Below are 19,743 nucleotides of genomic sequence, written 5' to 3'. Positions count from 1 at the left end.
TGTTATATGATGGTCTCGTCTAATTATTCGCATCTAGCAATATTGTGTATTACGGACCTTGTCCTTAAAAGATTATTCGCAGATTAGAGACTAAGTACTGCGAAGGGATCTCCTATTACTGCATTGATTCAAGCGTGTACAATACATGGTAAAGGTACGCTACGCTGCGCTACGCTTTGTTCGCATGTAGCTAGGAATAAAGGGTACGCAAGTTACGGAAAAAGTACGTAACCTACGCTTTTCACTTATTGTTCTTTGATCATATAAATATCGATATTGATAATTAAAGAGCTTGTCCTCCGGGCGTTACAACCTTTAAAACACCTATACCAAACGCACTACTTGAGCCTATACCAGCAAAAGGGTGGAAAGTGATCATTTAACCATTGCTGGAGAGGCCAAGTCTGCGGCGGTACAGGGTTTGAAAGGTGCTAGCGTTTGAACCCGAGGTACAATAAGTGAAAGCCAGAGAAAAAATTACGTGTTGTGTTTAAAGCATATAAAGTATTTGTATTAAGTAAACTGTATTTCTGCCTGCCACAAGTAGTTTAACGGGGTATAGTGTCTTGAATTGCTTGTTTATAGTTACGGTACATGTGTGCGTGCGATAAGGTTTGCACACGTGGAGGCAAAGGCCTGTGTTTATTATTTTACATAGAGGATCCCTTCTGTGCAAAACTATAACTTTTTATTGTTAGTTACTGCAGGGCCAGGGACTCCGCCACGTGGCGATAAGTTCTGGGCCTTTTACAGTAACGTGAAGCGTCTGCAGTGTATTACGTAAGGTACGCACACACGTCCTTACGTTAGGAAATTTCGCAATTTTGTGCGTAATTTACGGATTTATTGCGGGATTTATTTTTGCATCTTGTCTGTAATTTTCGCACAGATTTGGGGGATTTATTCCATATTTATGCGCAATTACTGCGTGTAGCGAAACCCGATCGCGACCTTACAAATACACTGTAGAACACGTGGGTGGCCGAGTCATCGGCGGCCTGGGAACAGGTTTAATAAACACACGTGCACACGTGGCTGTTCACTGGCACTGCACATGCAGCACACATAGGAGCCCAGAGGTGGCTAGTATTAATCACAAGCTTTATTTAAAACAGTATATTAACATACTGTGGATAAAGCGGTAATTAATAATGGTAAATAATTTCTTTTATTGTTCATTTTTCCCAAAAACAAGCAACTCAAGCATTATTTTAATAGATTCCTATAGCAATTAAAAGGGATTTATACCTGCATAAGTATCTAGTGAGAAACTACCAACCTGAGAAGATTTTCTGTACAGAAATATTGCAAGTTTAAGCGTAAGACCAAGGTGTAAGTAGCACCGAGTGTGAAACAATCATTGGGTGAACGGGTGTGTGACGACACGACTCAGCGCAGTCCAGAGTAGGACAAGGTTTAAGACATAGAGGCGCACGTGACGACTTGCCCATAGGAACTGCCTCTTCCGTGGACCTACCTATTTTGATCCACCGGAAGGGTACAAGAAGCTAAATCGGAACCCAGTGATCTGATTAGCCACTTTAGAAATATACCAGTTTTGAGGATACAGGAAAAACAAGTTTTCTTGTGTTCTGCAAAACTCGTCCGCACCCCGCAAGTCGTGTAGTTATGCGTTTCTGACCGTAAGCGAGTGGTGATTGAGTACATAACCTCGCAGAGTGGGCTTCACGCTTAAGTGCGGAATAGTGTCACTCTGTTGGGGAGGAGTTTTTTGGGAGCTACTCAAGGACAAACGACCCACCGGTTTCTGCTAGCTGTGAACTTTTATTCCTGTAACAATGGGAAATAACGGGTCACACAGGGATGCCGTGCTAGTTAGGGAGGAATCAAACCGACCTAAAGGGTCGGCAGCATTCATAAAGTGCAGGAAGCACGGTGAACGAGCAGTTGTTTACCAAGAGAAATGGAAAAAGATGACACAGGGCAGCAAGTTAGAATTTCCCAGTGTTGGTAGTTTCGATCCAGAAGTCTTATCAGCAGTTAGAGATCAGATATGTATGCTCTTGCCACTCAAGGAAAGAGTTGAACAGAATGAATGTCTAAAATTGTGGCAGAAGGAAAGTACAATTCAAAGGGAACATAGTTATCTGTCGGATGCAAGTGTAATCAGCCACAGGAATACGAATGTTTCTACCCCCCAATATGTAAAAAAAGGGAACAATTCAAGTCCAAAGTGAAACAAAAAAAACCCTGAAAATGAATAACCTGTATACTGTTTTTACCCCCTATAAGCAAGATACAGATCCACAGGAGAGATTCCTGACATCGGCCATCCCTTGTGAAGCTAGCGGAAAGGAGAGAAAGGCTGAGACAGCCCAAGCTGCTGCTGCCATCCTGGTCGAGGAGATGGCTGATGCCAGGAACACAATTGGAGACACAGGTAAGTACACACAACACAGCACAGAGATAGTTATTCCTGGGATGTTGTCCAATGGTGCAGGGGGGATACAAATCCACCCTCCGCACACAGTGGAACCTCCTTGTGGACGGGGAGGCAGGGATGAGGTAATGCCTGTAAGGGATAGCGACATGCACAATACGTGGACACGATTGGAACGTCGTTCAATCATCAAAAATTTCCCTGATCCCAGCAAAGATCTGGCAAAGTGTCAGAAATTTGTAAGGGAACAAGGAAATTCAGATGAGCCCACCAATAAGGATTGGCGATACATGTTGAGAGCTTGCCTCCCTTCACACATAGATGTCCCGAAATTCATTCGGGACAGTGGTGTGGAGGGCGATAAGATTTTAACTGAACAGGGCAACCAGGAAAATATACGCCTAATAAATATACAATTGGGTGTATATTTCCCAGCGACGGTTGAAAATACTCTGATGTTCACCATCAAACAAAAAGATGGTGAGTCTACCAGCGGATATTTCAACCGTGCTTTGCAGGCGTTGCCAAAACACTCTGGTATCCCCGACCCCAAGGACAACATACATCTTAAGGGAGTGATTGTCTCTGTGCTGATACAACGTCTTAGGGAAAATTTGAGAACCAGCATAGAAACCATTTTCCCCAACTGCAGACAGATGACAATACATACTTTAAAGAAATCTGCTGTTGATCTAGACAAACGATTTATGACAGAAATGCAGACAAACGGCATGCGGAAACTGATAACAGCCGATAGTCACACTTTTAGTAAGGATCCAACCAAAAACATACAACACCCAAGGCAAGACACGGTAAGACGGAAGCAAAACGTATGTTTCAACTGTGGAAACAAAGGACACCTAGCCAGACATTGCAGGGTAGGTAACCATAGGAAACATAACACATATGTAAGTGACTGGGAGACACACTGGGAGACACACATAGCCATAGCCCCACCTAGTAGCCAACGCCGCCCTAAGCATGACACATATATGCAAACAGGGAATAGGACATACATACACCCCACAACCAGGTAACATGACACAATATCTGAAGGAGGAGCCTCAGATATGGGTAAGTGTAATGGTTTAAACGCAAAAGTTTTTTTTTAATTAAACCCGTTAACAACATTCCCTCCTGATCTAGGTTGTGCCAAGCAAATGGCAGTTACAATTGGGGTAACAGGAAAAGTGCAACATTACCCATTGGTAAAACAAATAGAGGTCATAATCGGGCCCTTGCATATCAAATACTCTGTCTTATTGACTGCAGTGGCTGCGATTGACCTTCCAATTACAGAACTACCTTGAAAAAAAAAAAAATAATAAGTTATGTCTGCTTCTGGGCTCCAGAGGATTCATAACTTAGGGCCTTATTCTAGTTCACTCTTTCTGACAAAATCCTTCTTAGATGGACAAAACCATGTGCACTGCAGGGGGGCAGGTGTAAAATGTGCAGAGAGAATTAGATTTGGGTGAGTTATTTTGTTTCTGTGCAGGGTAAATACTGGCTGCTTTATTTTTACACTGCAATATAGATCTCACTTTGAAGTAAAACCCAAATCTAATTCTCTCTGCACAATTAACATCTGCCCCCCTGCAGTGCACATAATTTTGTCCATCTAAGAAGGATTTTGTCAGAAAGAGTGAACTAGAATAAGGCCCTTAGAGACTACAGGACCAGTATACACAAACTAGATGCAAAATCGTTAGATATACCTCCATGACTAATGCTGCACTGTACTGTTATAGATTTTTTTTTTTAACCCATCTAAGGTAGCTAAAAACTACAGCACAAATACCGAGTTCCCTTTGAACTAAAGATGGGCAGGACACAGGATTAATGGTAACGATAGCTTCAATAGAAACCCATTTAAAAACAGAGAGCATAGCGCCCCAAAGTACAGCTTCACCATTTTGAAACATGAAGTCGAGCTGGAAAAGTACCCAGTGAAATAACAAGGTTCCCAAAAGAGAACTTTTTAGCTAATACCCCTAGACACAGCCCATAGTCACAACCCCACTGGGTAAGAGAAAGGAGGGAGGGCTTACAGATCAGAACAGGAGTTGAAAATGGTGAGAACCAAATAGTTGAGAGCCAATTCCCCCATAGTGCCAAATCCTGGTGTCATCCAAATAAAAGAGAAATTTCTGTTGCAATAAATGTACACATTGCTGTCATTAATTTTTCTACCCTTTTGATTTTTTTTTCTTTTTCCATTTTTCCTCCTACTCTTCTGTTCCAGAAACTTTAGAGAGCCACAAAAGCCTTTCCCCAGGTCTTGCAGGATTGCACACTGTCCTTACAGCCCACAAATGGTCTGATACCGATACAATGGGTCAATGACTTATTGTTATGTCCTTTCTCATCCACAACACCAGCAGATGTCAACTTCGGGTGTATCCTCCTGAGGCAGGACATAAGGTATCGCAGGACAGATTGCAGTTGTGCCTGAACGGGGGGGGGGGGGAGGGGGGGGAATCTGGGACACATTAGTAACCACAACCCCACAAATGATAGAAAAGTAGTTCGAAAAATCTGTCGCACACCCAGCAGAGAAATACTTATAATGAATATGCAGTACCCCATAAAACAGCACGAGTGGATAAGAGAGTAGTCACACTATTTTTCAGTAAATTTTGAACAAAGTCCCAGTAACCTTAAGCATTGCTCCTTACGTTACCCAGGGCAACCGCAGCCACCATCTTGTGAAAAGCAGTCCAAGAAGTGCACAAAGCATTCCCCTTCAACAGAGAATGAAAAGGGTTGTAAAACGCATTTACATATAATTAGGTGCAATCACAAAATCCATGTCCTCACAGACAGATGTGGATAGTAAAGAATGAGAAACAGGCCTGATTACAGCCTTTGCCCTGGGTATGACTGACACAAGAGACCATGTGATTTGGAATACTAGACATCTGCTGAGTGTGCGACAGATATAGTGACTTAAGAAACCTGGTGATGCCAGCCTGACCAATGTCGTACTGCAGTGTACAATTAAACCCAGTTACTCGAGCACTTCCTACTTGTCTACACAGTGTAGTTGCCATAGCACTACCGGTAAACAAGACTGAGAATGTGGTGTTGGGGTGTATTTTAACTGGTTATGCTCCTCATATAGTCTGGACACTCCTAAAATTCTGCCTAAACATGAGAAAAATATTCACCAGCCAAGTTCACTAAATGGGAACTTGCATTGATGAATTTTATAAATGTTACCAGTAACATGGGTAATATTGTAAACCCAGCAACACTCTTACCAGGTGTGCCCTTCAAGGCACAAAGGGTGGAGGTTGATGCTGAGGTTGCTGGAATGGTGGAAGTTAGTGGGAGCCGAGACGAATATGATTGCATGACATGTTTGAATCAGACCTTTGCAGCATGTCCCCAAAGGGTGGTAACAACCCATTGGAAGAGGTAATTCATTTTTTTCTCTCTCCTTTTTCACTGATGGCAGCTGCCACAGAGAACACCGAGATGGGAAAATTGTACAATGGCTATACCGTGATAGATGGAGAAGGTATAGTAGAGGCTGGACCCCTTGGACCATCTCACTCAGCAACAGTAGCCTAATTAGTGGCACTGACCAAGGTGTGAGCTGGCTGAGGAGAAAGCAGTCAATATTTATGCCGACTCTAAGTACGTTTGTTGGGGTAATGCAGAAGATTTGGGGTCCTATGGCGCCTCAGAGATGTTTGTTTCAGTAGCTGGCACTCCAGTGGCGCAAGCGTTGTAAGTTCAAAAGATTCCTGACAGCCGCACAGCTGCCGGACAGAGTGGCTGTTATCAAGTGTAAAGCCCACACCTTCGATAAGGATTCAGTGTCACTTGATAATGAACATGCTGACAAGGCAGCTGGGTGAGCCATGTGCTCTGCGGATAATGTTTGTGTTCCCCCTGTAAATGTCAGTATATTCACATAGAAATGCAAGATTTGTGTCCCCTGCAGGAGAAAGCAGTCTGGAAGCCGAAGGGATGTGGACAGGAATAGAAAGATGGACAAGGAAAACCAGTGACTCTGAGAAAATGCCAAACTGTCAGGGCAGAGATAGCCTATGGCCTGACTTGCCTTGGCAGGGAAGGTATGTGGAAATTAGTCCAAAATTACTGGTGTGCCCACAGACAGGTGAGACGACAGGGTCATGCCTTACTTGTCTGGGGAAAGATACTGGAACGGCTGTTCCCACAGAGCCATCTCCACATCCCTCCTCCAGCAGGATCCTCTGCAGGTAATACAAATTGACTTTGTACAGTCCACTCTAGAAGCGTTTTAGTTATTTATTTACTTATTTTTTTATATGTGTTGATGTTTGTGTGTATAGATATGGTAGTCCAGAAGCACCCCTGAGTACGCAAGTGTATATGAAAGGTTTTAAGTCATGTGTAAACCTCTAGGGACTGATGGTACACCCCACACTCTTTTTTTGTAATAGTAGAATCACTCTCAAAACTCCACCTCATTTGTCCCCATCGAAACATTGCTTGGCGGGCAGCCACACGTTATGGTAATCCCACAAGAAGATCCTAGACCCCACCACGAACTGACCCATGTTTCAAATATAATGCAAATGATGTATCCACACCTGGAAAACTGCAGCAAAAGGACTTTGTTGACACCTGTTGTGAACTGTCATAACCATGAACCAGGAGATGTTGTTGTTTCCCATGCTTTGCCATATACAGGTTGCTTGATAGACCTTTGAAAAGAACCACCCCAAGTCTTGTTGACCAGCACTACCTCAATAACAAAGTCGCAGAGAGAGAGATTCAGGTACGTTCGTCCTACTGCCAAAAGACCAGAAACCCAGAAGGTCCTTACATTCAAGAGCGAAAGAAAGAAATCGCTAGAGGCATCATTTCGGGAGGACTGGAGAGCAGCTAAGGTCAAGCAACCTGTACAAGCTACAAAAAGGACTGTGACACACCCCACTGGTAACAGGTTAGAAGGATCACTAACAAGTTTTTTTTTTTCCTTTCTCAGTTTTTCTCCATTATTTTGGGTCCTATTTTTGTCTCCCCCCCCACTATCCGTTCTTATCCCCAAAGTCAAGGATACTGCTTTCGCACTGCTGCCAGGTATTGGGCAGATGATACCGAGTTCTGAGAGTGTGTTACCCACCCCAGTTTAGGTCAAGATAGAATCTCTAAGCTTTACACGTTACCCAGGACCGGATGTTTGATAGTAATAATACCAGCATACTCAAAAGTATACCAAAAAGAGAGACAACAAAGAATTCAAGGGTCTGTTGTCACAAATAATGCCTACCAAAGGATGCCATATCTGAAAAACAATTGTATATAGTGTAACCTCCCCTGTTTTTATTTTTATTCCAAAAATTGTACATTATCCTTCGTCACCCTGAGTAGATTGTTCGATAAATGTGGCCCTTCATTTATCCATGATCCTGGATTGGCCAAAGAACTGATGGTTTACTCCCCTTATATGTTTAATTCAAAGATCCCATATTTCTCTGTTAGGATTATGAATTTCTGTGTTTTAGGAAATATTTTGTACTGTGACAGTTTTGTATTTACTGTCAAAGGGTGGACTGTTAAAGTCGAGTTACACACACGCCATTTTAGGATAGTATGGCCGCCATTTTGGTTCGCAGAGTTGCGTAAATAAAGTATAATACCCGAGTCTGTGTAACGAAGTGGACCATAAGCGCAGCCATACTAATACACATAAATTCATAATGTGCCACTAACACTAAATAAAATATAGTTAATTAAAGGATTAGTGCACTACACATAGTTTAATTAGAAATACACGATTGTTTCTGTACATGTTTGGTATTTTTATGTTCAGTGTCCCGTGCGCAGCATTCCGGTCGCAGCCAAATATTCGCAAGTCCTATGGTCTGATAATTACGGACAAAATACCTATTATATGTACTTTTTATCATGTGTCCTGTGTGAGACAAAAATATGCAGTTGTAACAAATTCCTGTTGCTGTTTACGACCCCCGACGACGATGGCAGCAAACAAAAGGACACCAAAGTACCCTTCCCCCCCCTGCACTTCTCCAAGCCAGATGTAATACCTTGCCCAATCACTGAGGACTGGACATTTGAACCCTTGACCAATCGTAAGGGCCTTTGACCCCCCCCCCCTTCCTGGACCCTATAAGATAGCCATCCCTGAGCTGTCTCTCTCTCTCTCTTTGGCACTGCTGATATCCCCTCACCAACCCGGGCTATAGTGTTATGGCTGCCGTAGAGCCCGGAGTGCAGATACAGGGAAACGGGAAATGGAGGTTTAGGCGTGAGCCCACAGCCGGGACCGCCGGTCAGGACGGCCACGGCGAAACCTACGCTGACTCTGTTGAGAACCCCGGGCAGATGACAAATCCCTGCGGGAACTAGGCTTCACCTGTGGCCGCTGCGTCCGAAGGAGCGAGTTAGGCCCGCTCCAACCCCGATGCAGCTAGGTCTATGTGAGGACAAGGGAAAAGCGATCGTCAGGGGTAACTCAAAAGGAAAGACTAACTACAGGGCCTAACTGAAAACGAACCCCTGTCTGCCGACACCAGGCCAATGACGGGAATGCGACCCAGTCGCAGACACAAGGAGGACTGAAGGGAAACACCACAGATAACAATCCCAAGCTGGCAAGCGAATCCCCAAAACAGACACAGGGGAAAGGAATAACGGATACCCTGCCTAGCAACTAATGACTAAATGGAAGCAGCGAGAGAAAGAGAAGCTGAAAGCAAAATAAGAACATAAACATACGCTGAGCCCACGGCGGGGCTGGTCCAGTGTCCCGCAAGGGAAACTGGACGGGAGTGACTGCTAAGGCAATGAATAGGAATTTAGCAGCTCCACCAGGAAAATATACCAGGCTCCACAGGAGCACTTACTTGATCCAGGGAGCACTCCGCAAGACCAAAGGAAGACCCACGTAGCAGTCCAGACAGGGATCCCACAAGCAGGACAGGCAGGCACCACCAAGGAGCAGGACCAGGGAAGAGAGGCTGTGGGAAGCGCTCAGGACCGGGAACACGCAAGGGAAGCGCTATAACCGGCGTCGGTGCCCAGCAGACGCCGGCTATTTATTTGAATAACGCGCCGCCTGGATGACGTGCGCGCGTATTGTGGCTGGGCGGAAGTCGGGAGCGTTGCCTAGCAACGCCCCGACTCTCTGCCTTTAGAAGGAGGCTTGCAACGCAGCTGACGTGTGTCAGCTGTGCTGCCGTCCTTCGCTGCGTTACGGCCGGGCGGAAGTCGGGGACGTTGCTTAGCAACGCCCCGAAGCCTGGTCTCGGAAGGAGGCCTGGGATGCGGCTGACTCACGTCAGCCGCATTGTTGCTGCTGACACAACTCGCCGTCCGTCCGGGCACAGGGAGCACCGGACGGCGGCTCGCAACAGTACCCCCCCCTTGAGGAAGGGTTAACAACCCATTACCACCGGGTTTACTAGGAAATTCTTTAAAGAAAATCCTTTTGAGTTTGGGCGCGTGAAGATCTTTGTCCGGAACCCATGACCTCTCCTCAGGACCAAACCCTCTCCAGTGAACCAAAAACTGCAAAGAACCTCTCATGAACTTGGAGTCCAGAATCTTTTCTACCGGGAACTCCTGTTGTCCCTGTACCATTACTGAGGAAGATCCCGTGTCCCTTCTGCGAGGGAACTTTTGAGAAAAGAAGACTGGTTTAAGCAGGGAGGCATGAAAGGTATTGGCAATCCTGAGGGATTTGGGTAAGGACAAGCGAAACGCGACTGGATTTATCTTTTTAATGATCCGAAAGGGACCAATGAATCGAGGACCCAACCTTGCTGACGGTTGGTGAAGCTTGATATTGCGAGTCGACAACCAGACCCAATCCCCAACTTTGAAATGACAGGGACGTCTGCCCTTGTCTGCCGACACCTTCTCCCTAAGTGCCGCCTCTTTAAGAGCAACGTGAACACTCCTCCAAATGACTCTGAGTCGAGAAGCCGAAGGGGAGGTGGAGCTGGAAGCTTCGGGACCCAAGGAGTTTGCTCGGGGATGAAATCCGTATACCGTGAAGAACGGGGAAGTCCTGGAGGCAGAATGGTGTGCGTTGTTATATGCAAATTCGGCAAGCGGTAAGAAACTTGTCCAATCATTCTGCCATTTGGACACAAAGCATCTCAAATATTGTTTGAGTGACTGGTTCAATCGCTCCGTTTGTCCATTGGACTGAGGGTGAAAGGCCGAGGTCAGGCTGGTCTTAACCTTTAACGCAGCACAGAAGAGTCTCCAAAACTGTGCTACAAATTGTGGACCGCGATCAGACACAATATCTGACGGTAGCCCATGCAGTCGAAAAATATGCTGCAAAAACAGAGTTACCAACTCCTTGGCCGATGGTAATTGCCTCAAGGCTACAAAGTGTGCCATTTTGGAAAACCTGTCAATCACGACCCACACTACTTGGCAATGGGCGGACACTGGTAACCCGACAATAAAATCCATCGCCAGATGCGACCAGGGTCTGACAGGGATGGACAACGGAATCAGTTCCCCCATGGGCCGAGACCGCGGAACTTTATGCCATGCACAGTCCGGACAAGACAAAACAAATTCTCTGGTATCTCGTGCCATACCAGGCCACCAAACAGTACGAGAGAGAAGTTTCCCGGTTTTGATGACTCCCGGATGACCGGCCAGTTTAGAATCGTGGAACTCCATAAGCACCCTTCGCCTAAGAGATAACAAATAACTTGTTGATGGGGGTCCGGGCTGGTGCTTGACTCTGAGCCTGACGAATGAGGGCCTCCAGAGTCTGCTGAGCTCCGACCAAAATACAAGATGTTGGCACTATCGAACTCTTACTGGTCTTGTCGTCATGCCGAGGCAAAAAACACAGAGACAGGGCATCAGCTCGAATGTTCTTTGAGCCTGGTCTATAAGAGATGACAAAATTAAAGCGCATAAAAAATAATGCCCAACGGGCCTGTCGAGCATTAAGCCTTTTTGCAGACTCAATATATTGCAGGTTTTTGTGATCCGTGAGGACAAGGATCTGATGCACTGCTCCTTCCAACCAGTGGCGCCACTCATCAAAGGCCCACTTGATGGCCAGCAATTCCCTATTACCAACGTCATAGTTGGCCTCTGCTTGTGAGAATTTCCGAGACATATAAGCACAGGGGTGTAACTCAAGTGACTCTGGATCTCTTTGAGATAACACTGCTCCCGCCCCTACTTCGGAAGCATCTACCTCCACAACAAAGGGAAGGTCTGGATCTGGATGTCTCAGAACAGGAGCCGAGACAAATGCCTGCTTTAACAATTCAAAGGACCGCTCCACCTGCGGAGACCACTGAGATGGATCAGCACCCTTCTTGGTTAACGCCACCAATGGTGCGACAATAGAGGAGAACGAATGGATAAAGCGTCTATAATAATTGGCAAAGCCAAGAAAACGCTGGACAGCCTTCAAGCTGGTAGGACGGGCCCAGTCCACCACCGCTTGAAGCTTCTTGGGATCCATTTGAAACCCATGAGAGGAAATAATGTAGCCTAAAAAAGAAACCTGTGTGACCTCGAACTCACACTTTTCTATTTTGGCAAATAATTGATTTTCTCTCAATCTTTGCAAGACCTGTCGAACCTGAGTTCTATGTATATTCACGTCTTGTAAAAAAATCAAAATGTCGTCCAGGTACACGACTACAAAATGGCCTAAAAAATCATGAAGGACATCATTGATAAAGTCCTGGAACACGGCAGGGGCATTAGAGAGACCAAAGGGCATGACCAAGTACTCATAATGCCCCGTCTGAGTACTAAAAGCCGTCTTCCACTCATCGCCTTCCTTGATCCTGATGAGATTATAAGCGCCTCTCAAATCAATTTTGGAAAATACTGTTGCCGACCGCAACTGATCAAAAAGCACCGTGATCAAAGGAAGGGGATAGGTATTTTTTACCGTGATTTTATTTAAGGCCCGGAAATCAATACAAGGCCTTAAGGAACCATCCTTCTTGGCCACAAAAAAAAAACCCGCACTGAGAGGGGACTTTGACGGGCGGATGAACCCTTTCTTGAGACTCTCCTGTACATATTCATCCATTGCCTTAGTCTCCGGGATGGATAAAGCATACAATCTGCCCTTGGGCAAGAGAGCACTGGGGATAATCTGAATGGCACAATCGTATGGGCGATGGGGCGGAAGGCTGTCTGCTTTCCCTTTGGAAAACACATCCGCAAAGTCTTTGTAAGGGGAAGGTATCCCACAGAGGGAGGCAGACGCCACTAAGACCGAGTTAATGAGACAGTGCTGTGTACAGTAAGAGCTCCAACGGGCAATCTGCGCCGCGCTCCAGTCGATACTGGGATTATGTTTAACTAACCAAGGATATCCCAAAACTATGGGAACGAGGGGACAAGACGTCAGAAAAAACGAAAGTTGCTCTTTATGAAATAACCCTACAGTCATAAGGACTGGGGGAGTCTGAAAAGAAATAGCCCCATTGGACAGGACATTACCATCCAAACCCCGAAGAGTGACGAGGCCCTGGAGCTTCAACTGAGGAATACCCAGTCTCTGGGCCAAACTGATATCAAGGAAGTTTCCGGCCGCGCCACTGTCAATAAATGCCGTGCCGGAAAATTCATTCTCTTGAAAGGAAATACTACATGGGACTAATACCGAATCACGAGAGGAAAACAATTGTAGGCCTAAGTGAACCCTCTCTTCGTTCACTTGGCCAAGGCTTTTACTGGCCTACTGGGACAGTTCTTAAGGATGTGTCCCTTGTTACCGCAGTATAAACAGAGACCAGAACTAAACCTACGAGTTCTCTCCTCCGGAGAGATACGGGTTGCCCCGATCTGCATGGGTTCGTCAATCTCGTCCGGACCCAGAGAAACATAAGGAAGAACCCGGGCTTGAACGCCCCGTTCTGACCTTCGCTCCCGGAGACGACGGTCAATCTTGATAGCTAATTGCATAAGTTTATCGAGGGAACTGGGAACAGGGTACTGGATTAAACTGTCTTTGATGATGTCAGATAGACCACACCGGAACTGACTACGTAAGGCAGAATCATTCCACCCACAATCATTCGACCATCGGCGGAACTCAGTACAGTATAGTTCTGCGGGATCTTTCCCTTGTTTAAGGGCTCGAAGATGAGTCTCCGCAGAGGCCTCTCGATCGGGGTCATCATACAAAAGCCCTAATGAGCTGAAAAAGTTGTCAACCGAGGACAGCACCGGACTATCGGAGGGAAGGCCAAAGGCCCACGTCTGGGGGTCCCCCTGTAATAAAGACATGATTAGGCCTACCCGTTGAGACTCTGATCCGGAAGACCGGGGTCGAAGTCGGAAATACAATTTACAACTTTCCCTAAAGTTGAAAAAAGCCCTTCGATCTCCAGAAAATCGATCAGGCAAGTTTACTTTAGGCTCTACCACAACAGGATCAGGAGGACCCTCTGTTCTTGGGATGCCACTTTTAAGGATAGATCTCGGACCATTTGGGTTAATCCCTGGAGCTGGTCCGAAAAAGACTGTGAAGTGGGATTCATAATACAAAAAAAAAACCACGGCAACTCTAAGCAAAAAGTTGGTATATAAAGACCTCTTTATATGACCCGTTAAGGCCGGTTATAATTTTATGGGTGCCGTAGAGCCCGGAGTGCAGATACAGGGAAACGGGAAATGGAGGTTTAGGCGTGAGCCCACAGCCGGGACCGCCGGTCAGGACGGCCACGGCGAAACCTACGCTGACTCTGTTGATGACAAATCCCTTGAATCTGTTGATGACAAATCCCTGCGGGAACTAGGCTTCACCTGTGGCCGCCGCGTCCGAAGGAGCGAGTTAGGCCCGCTCCAACCCCGATGCAGCTAGGTCTATGTGAGGACAAGGGAAAAGCGATCGTCAGGGGTAACTCAAAAGGAAAGACTAACTACAGGGCCTAACTGAAAATGAACCCCTGTCTGCCGACACCAGGCCAATGACGGGAATGCGACCCAGTCGCAGACACAAGGAGGACTGAAGGGAAACACCACAGATAACAATCCCAAGCTGGCAAGCGAATCCCCAAAACAGACACAGGGGAAAGGAATAACGGATACCCTGCCTAGCACCTAATGACTAAATGGAAGCAGCGAGAGAAAGAGAAGCTGAAAGCAAAATAAGAACATAAACATACGCTGAGCCCACGGCGGGGCTGGTCCAGTGTCCCGCAAGGGAAACTGGACGGGAGTGACTGCTAAGGCAATGAATAGGAATTTAGCAGCTCCACCAGGAAAATATACCAGGCTCCACAGGAGCACTTACTTGATCCAGGGAGCACTCCGCAAGACCAAAGGAAGACCCACGTAGCAGTCCAGACAGGGATCCCACAAGCAGGACAGGCAGGCACCACCAAGGAGCAGGACCAGGGAAGAGAGGCTGTGGGAAGCGCTCAGGACCGGGAACACGCAAGGGAAGCGCTATAACCGGCGTCGGTGCCCAGCAGACGCCGGCTATTTATTTGAATAACGCGCCGCCTGGATGACGTGCGCGCGTATTGTGGCCGGGCGGAAGTCGGGAGCGTTGCCTAGCAACGCCCCGACTCTCTGCCTCAGAAGGAGGCTTGCAACGCAGCTGACGTGTGTCAGCTGTGCTGCCGTCCTTCGCTGCGTTACGGCCGGGCGGAAGTCGGGGACGTTGCTTAGCAACGCCCCGACGCCTGGTCTCGGAAGGAGGCCTGGGACGCGGCTGACTCACGTCAGCCGCGTTGTTGCTGCTGCTGACACAACTCGCCGTCAGTCCGGGCACAGGGAGCACCGGACGGCGGCTCGCAACATATAGTTCTACTTGAATATAGCGAGCTCCGACCGGACTGCGCTGCGCATATTCCATGACGGTAACATTTGTGTTCCCCTTCTGTGTAACGTGGCTGATTATAATTGTATTCTGTATATGTTACTGTTCCCCTGTTTAGTTTAGAGTATATTAGTATTGTTAGATAATTGTATCACGTGTTATCCTGTATTTTCTTCTTTCTGTAATCCCCTTTTGTCCGCTAGGGACTAAGGGCCTTATTCTGGTTGGTGCGGCCGGGCCGTACGCGTACGTTCCGGGGTTTTTCATGATCTGCGCATGCGTACAATCGCCAATGCGCAGGCGCGAACACTCCACAACGCTTACGGACGGGTCTCTACGTGCGAAAAAACCTGTACGCGAGAGTACGGGCATTGGGGGCGGCATAGGGGCGTGTTGAGGGGAGCGGACGAAATAATGAGGGAAAATGGGCGTAAATATGGGCGTACACGGGGGTGTGCACCAAAAATGAACGGTGCTACTACCGCACGATCGCCTAAAGCACCGTTCATTTCGGACACAAAACAGGCGGCCGCCAACCGCCACCTCAGACCACCCCTACAGATACCGCATGCCAGCGTGCGCCTGGGTTTGCTAATTTACGCTGATTACTACTCAAACACATACACCTGAATGTAATAAGCAATGCTGCAGTCTATTAAGTCAAAACCATGATTTCACTACCTGCAAGCCACACACAGCACTCAAACACATTGGAAGCTTATCTTTCTATACTTCTCTACATTTAAAGGTTTGTTTAATTTAAGGTAAGAATCTTTTTAAGACCTGCTTATATATGCTAAGGTAGCTATTTGCTAAACAGTTAAGGCCCCCATACACTAGGGCGACTTGTCCTTAGGACAAGTCGCCCCCGACTTCCCCCTGAGCTTCCCCGGCTGCTCCCCGGGGGAGCTTGATTAGACTGGCACTTGATGTGCCATTTTTTACATGTGATAAATCGTCTCGATTTATCACATGTAAAAAAACCCGGGGAGCAGGGGGGGGGGGGGGGGGCTGGGGACTCTGTGTCCCCCGCTGCTGGGGACGCTGCGGGGGACAGCGTCTGTGTCCCCCCAGCGTCTGTGCGGCGAGGCGGTAGAGGGAGCAGGGGGGCTGGGGACGCTGCGGGTGACACGTCTGTGTCCCCCCAGCGTCTGTGCAGCGAGGCGGTAGAGGGAGCAGGGGGGGCTGGGGACGCTGCGGGGGACACGTCTGTGTCCCCCCAGCGTCTGTGCGGCGAGGCGGGAGCAGGGGGGCTGGGGACGCTGCGGGTGACACGTCTGTGTCCCCCCAGCGTCTGTGCGGCGAGGCGGTAGAGGGAGCAGGGGGGGCTGGGGACGCTGCGGGGGACACGTCTGTGTCCCCCCAGCGTCTGTGCGGCGAGGCGGGAGCAGGGGGGCTGGGGACGCTGCGGGTGACACGTCTGTGTCCCCCCAGCGTCTGTGCGGCGAGGCGGTAGAGGGAGCGGGGGTGGCTGGGGACGCTGCGGGGGACACAGGCGGCATAGAGCCGGGCAGGGGGAGCCGGCGGGAGCTGTCAATGGTAGAAAAAAAAAGCCTATACAATGAATGGGCTGCCTGTGATTGGCTGAGCGCTCTCTCAGCCAATTGCTGACTGGCTGAGAGAGCGCTCAGCCAATCACAGGCCGCCCATGCATTGTATGGGCTTTTTTTTTTTTTATTCAATACTGACAGCTCCCGCCGTCTCCCCCTGCGCGGCTCTATGCCGCCTGTGTCCCCCGCAGCGTCCCCAGCCCCCCCTGCTCCCTCTACCGCCGCACTAGGTCCCAAGTCGGGTGGTCGGACGTGCAGCAGGTCCGACCACCCGACGCAGATCCGATGCGCACGGGACCGCGCATCGGATCTGAGGGGACATCCAAACTAGCCGATTTTGGTCCGATTTCTGCCAGATCCGACTGATCTGGCAGAAATCTGACCAAAATCGGCTAGTGTATGGGGGCCTTTAGACACATTCACTACGTGCTTTCATAGACTTTACACAGTAGCACACTCAATCTACACAAGTCGACGTGTCAACGTGTTCACTCTAATACAAACATAGGTTTTGTATTTATGATACAATAACATAAACCACATCTAACACCTACAAAGTATGTTTCAGCAATGTTTTAAGCCCATGCCCACTATTTTGCACACAATCTTTGTATAGTACCCAGAATACAGAACTGTACCACTATCTGATCTGCTATGAATTGGATTTTACTACACTCTGGATGTAAGATGCCACCAATCACATTATTGCACTCACATCTCTCTAACAAAGGATTCCTACATCTGCTTATGACACTGTAAAATCATATATATTTAAAAAGTTATACATGTTTGTTCACAAGCAATTTTCTCATGTTTGGCCGATTCACACATCTTTTTTTAGGGAGGACACATATGCATTTGTGACAGTGCCCCTGTACGGTGTGGTGCAAGATGGCGTACCTTAATCTGGAGCTGGTGACGGCGGCGGCTTCTGGATTCTTCACGGTTTCTGCTGGAGAACCTGTGGCAGGGGACGGCACAACCCAAGGGACCCACAAAAGACAACGCTACTTCGGGAAACAGCGACAAATATTTATTAAAGAAATACAACTGCACTAGTCGCTGTGATATACTCCTACACATATGCAAACATCAATAACCAAGACAAAGACATTTAAAGAAAATACTATTAAAGAGAGAAATATTAAAGACAATAATATGACACTAAAATGCTTAACTACACCTGTACTGCTATAAATCAGATTGTCCACTGGGTGGCGCTGCACACCCTGTAACTTCAGTCTCAGATACCATACAGAGTTCCTGAGGGCAATAACGGTCCCACGACGCACAAATCCTCACTCTGAATTAGGCCCTAACAGTGTGCACACTACTATATAAAAGCCAGAAAATATTAATGGTCCCCTATAACGGGGTACAGGCGAGTCCCTGTTACCTAGGGCAACTCCCTGCTAGACATACAACACAGGCTGTAGATATAGGCTTGGCAGTGGTGGCAAATCTGGCATGCAGCCAGAGGGGCGTTGCAGGTGTCTCTGGGCTGGTAATGTCGCAGGGTGATCAGCACCCCAATAACAGTTGTCCCCTATGCAGTGGAGAGCCACTTCAATAGCTGGGTAAAGTGGGCCAATTTGGGGTGCAGGCCAGCCTGGGGGTAGGGGAGCTCCTGTACCTTAACTCTCAGCTGCAGATGCCAGCTCCTGCTGGTCATGACTCTTCAGGTTCTCTCACTCCTCTCTGGGTCTCTCACTCCTCTCTGGGTCTCTCACTCCTCTCTGGGTCTCACTCTGCCTGGCACCTATCAGCAGCACCTGATCTCCTCTTCAGTGCAGGACAGGGGAACAGCTTCTCCATTCACTGCACACACGCTGCTGGGCTTTCTCCTCTCTCTGCCTGAGTCTCACCCTGCTCCCAGCACGTCTTCTCACTCTCTGCACACTTCCTCCCTCTCACCTTGCTGCTGGGATCACCTCTGACCTCTCAGTTTCCTGTCACAAGTGCAGGGGAGCTGGGACACTAGCTGTCTGTTAACCCCTCACAGCCCTGCTGTTTCTATAAAAATGCAGTTCTTTCTCTGAGCAGCATTAGCTGCAATTGACCTTCTTTGAGGGCACAGGGACACCTCTGGAGTGGACTGCCACACACCTCCCTGCTGGAAATTTGCCTGTCCGCAGGCAACTTACCCAGACCAATAAGTTCTTGACAAAGTCCTGTCAATGTCCATGACAACATTCAAACGCTAAATGAAAACAGGTGCGATCAATTATACATTCAATAACAACTATAAGCATCACTACCTTCCTGCCACCTGATATCTAATGTGGGCTCCCCAGGTCAACCATCCCTCTGCCACAGGACCTCCATCCCTCCGCGGTCCAGCTTCTCCAAGGCTGTCAATGGATGGCGCCCACTCTCACGATGTACGCATCTTTAGGCATGTCTCACCTCTCGATCTTGCCTCTTCGACCTCTGTATCGCCTGCTGGATTCTGAGGGCGAATTCCTCTCCTGAGATGGTCGTATATTCACCACTTGTTACCGGCTTCCCACCGATGAAACAGATCTTGGCCTTGTCTTCTCTCTCTGGTGCTTCTACCTTGGCCTTGGATTCAGGCAGTGGCACAACTGGTTCTGCTGCTGACGGCTCCACTGTCTGTGTCACAGCCATGTGAACCACAATCTCTGGGCTTCTCTGCTGGTCTACCATTCCGACATTTCTCGGTCTTAGATTCGCCACCCGGTAATCGGCATCGTCCATCCTGGGCACATACTCCCGCGTTGGCTCCGGAAGTTGAGGCCTGGTCGCTTTTTGCCAGTTCTGATGGACTGCCTCACTCCGCACGACCGGTTTCTTGCTTGACCTCGTGATGTCAGGTTCTGGTGGGCGGGGCATCTGTCCTGGTCGAGGAGGGTTGGCATTAAATCGGTCACTCTTGCCATTTACTTCCCTCAGTTCAGCTCTACTTCCGCTGTGGCTGTACTCTTGCTGGTAGTACGGTAGGGGTTCTCTATGACTTGGATAGTGTGCTGGGGTGC

Source organism: Crinia signifera, chromosome 8, assembly GCF_055691185.1.
Source record: "Crinia signifera chromosome 8, ASM5569118v1, whole genome shotgun sequence".
NCBI lineage: Eukaryota > Metazoa > Chordata > Amphibia > Anura > Myobatrachidae > Crinia > Crinia signifera.
This window is presented reverse-complemented; position numbering follows the sequence as displayed.